Source organism: Silene latifolia, unplaced genomic scaffold, assembly GCF_048544455.1.
Source record: "Silene latifolia isolate original U9 population unplaced genomic scaffold, ASM4854445v1 chrun_scaffold_16, whole genome shotgun sequence".
NCBI lineage: Eukaryota > Viridiplantae > Streptophyta > Magnoliopsida > Caryophyllales > Caryophyllaceae > Silene > Silene latifolia.
The window spans coordinates 7,826,708-7,829,443 of NW_027413123.1; the positions used below are offsets into that span (position 1 = coordinate 7,826,708).

At 40.0% G+C, this 2,736-nt stretch overlaps 1 non-coding gene across 1 annotated transcript; it reads right to left on the bottom strand.

Moving 5' to 3' along the window:
* Positions 1 to 1,158: 1,158 nt before the first annotated feature.
* Positions 1,159 to 1,265, bottom strand: LOC141637381 (small nucleolar RNA R71). Its single transcript, XR_012541765.1, has one exon. It is a non-coding gene; the product is annotated as a small nucleolar RNA R71 (small nucleolar RNA).
* Positions 1,266 to 2,736: the final 1,471 nt, after the last annotated feature.

Sequence of the window (2,736 nt, forward strand, 5' to 3'; positions counted from 1 at the left end):
AGGTGTTGTACAATCTAATCGATTCGGCTCCGGGACCCAAACTTTCCTAGGATTGTAAGATATAATCCAACTCAATCCATCACAACAATAATTTCTTGCTTATAATTTGTGAACATGTTTGTATGATCAATTCCCATGATTCCCGTATGACCCCATGACACCCTAGTGCTTTTTTTCAATTGTTTACAACCCTTTTTAATTCATCTTACTTATTTACTTTCTTTGCTATTTATTTTAATGACCTTCTACATCAACCCAAATTGTGACACCCCTAAGACACCACTAGTTTCAATAGAAATCTCATCTCAATTCCCGTCCCTTGGGATCCGACCTTTACTTGCCTCTTTACTAATTGTAGAGTTGTTTGTGAAGGTATAAATTGTGTTTTGATTCGGACGTGACCTAACGACAACACCTATTCAATTGTGAACACGAAACGGACCGATCAAAAATGGCGCCGTTGCCGGGGACGGTGTTTACTTGATTTAGATTTTCTTTTATTGTTATTAGTTGTGTCTTTCTTTGCCTTGGGGAAGTAAAACTCCTCAAGGTTTATTCTAATTGTTTTCGAGTTGTTTGATATTTTGCATGTCTAGAAGGTCACAAGGTGATTTGTTACCTTTTGACCGTGAAATTGAAAGAACCTTGACAAACAATAGGAGATTTGCTAGGAGGAATTTGAGAGGTATTAGTGAGGTTGTTCAACCAACTATTGATTTCATCAACACTTTTGCAAGAGAAGGTGAGGAGAACCCATCACAAAATACCCCACAAAATCAACCTACAATGCCTAAATTTTCATCGCATTCCGTACCCACCGAGGAGAACCTACCCAATGGTACTCCCACACCACAACATCTAACCGGAAATTTTATTGCCAAATCCGCCTTTATCCAATTAGTCGAAAGGAGCCAATTTGGGGGGATGCCTAGTGAAGACCCTCATTCTCATATGGAAACCTTTTGTGACTATTGTAATTCGATTTCTCAAACCGGTGTGACTCAAGACCAAATTCGATGGGTCTTATTTCCCTTTTCTCTAATCGGCACCGCGAAACAATGGTTGAATGGCCTTGATAAGGCCACTCTCGGAATAGATTCTTGAAAGAAATTGGCTCTAGCTTTCTACAAAATGTTCTACCCACCGGAAAAGACTAACATGCTAAGAGCTCAAATTACGGGTTTTAAGCAAAGGGATGAAGAATCTTTGTATGAAGCTTGGGAGCGGTTTAAGGTAATTTGTCGCTCATGTCCTCACCATGGACTTAGCGAATGGTTCTTGGTACAACAATTTTGGAACGGTTTATATGAAGATTCAAGGAACATTCTCAACATGGGATCAAATGGAATGTTCACCGAAGTTGATGACAATCAAACATAGAACAAGATTGAGGAAATGGCGGTCCATAACTCACAATATAGTAGACCTCGCAAGGCTACTAGAGAAGGAATGCATGAAGTGGACTCCGTTACTCAATAGGGTGCTCAACTTAGTGCTCACATTGACACAATCAATTTGAAGTTTGAACAAGCTATGGCTAGACTTGAAGAAGCCTCAAAATCACCAAAGCATCATGTTAATGCCATGACGGCATCCTCATCAATCCCAAGTGGGATATGTGAGAATTGTGGAACTTTGGGACACGACCAAAGTGAATGTAGGGGAACAAATGAACAAGTAAATGCTTTCCAAGCATACAAGAGTGGTACCCCTTATTCCAATTATTACAATGAAAACACCAAGTTTCATCCAAATCTCTCATACAAAAGCCAAAATGTTCAAAATCCTCAAACAACTTACACCCCACCTCCCATGAGAAACCAAAATCAAAGACCCTTTTACAACCAAAACCAAGGTTACCAAAATCAAAATCCATACAATCACCGAAATGACCAAGGTTTTGATGTTCAAAAAGCGGTCCTCCAAATGCAAAAGAATCAACAAGAGTTTTTCACTCAAATGCAAAAAGATAGTCAAGCAAAAGAAACCACCGTCAACAACATCCTAGCTCACACCAAGATGTTGGAAACCCAATTGACTCAACTAGCATCTTCAAGATCACAAAGACAAAAGGGGCAATTACCACCTCAAAGTAATCCCCCAAGATATGAAACGGTTAGTGCCATTCACTTGAGAAGTGGTACAAGGTATGAAGCACCGAAGAAGCAAGTTGAGGATGAAGTTGTGGAAGCTAGTGATAAGGAAGAAATTGTGCAAAACTCCAAAGATGGAGAAACATTAAAAGAAGAGATTTCAAAGAAAAATGAAGACAAGGTTAAGGAGAAGGAGCCCATTGTGATTAGACTTCCTTTTCCAAGTCGTCAAGCCAAGCCCAAATTTGATGACCAACTTGGAAAGTTTATGGAAATTGTGAAGAATTTGGAAGTCTCAATTCCTTTCACGGAATTAATCAATCACGTGCCGGCCTATGCGAAATACATGAAAGACATCCTCACAAAGAAGAAGTTGATCCGAAAACTTGAGACTATCGCCTTCACTAAGGTGAGTAGTGCAATAGTTCAAGGGAGTTCACCTCCAAAACTAAAGGATCCGGGAAGCTTCTCAATACCGTGTACCATTGGCGACACCACGATCAACAAAGGCTTATGTGATCTAGGGGCTAGTGTGAGTGTTATGCCGTACTCGGTAAGTAAAAGGTTGGGGATGGGAGAGCTTAAATGCACCAATATTACACTCCAAATGGTCGATAGATCGACGAAGACACCATTAGGGATA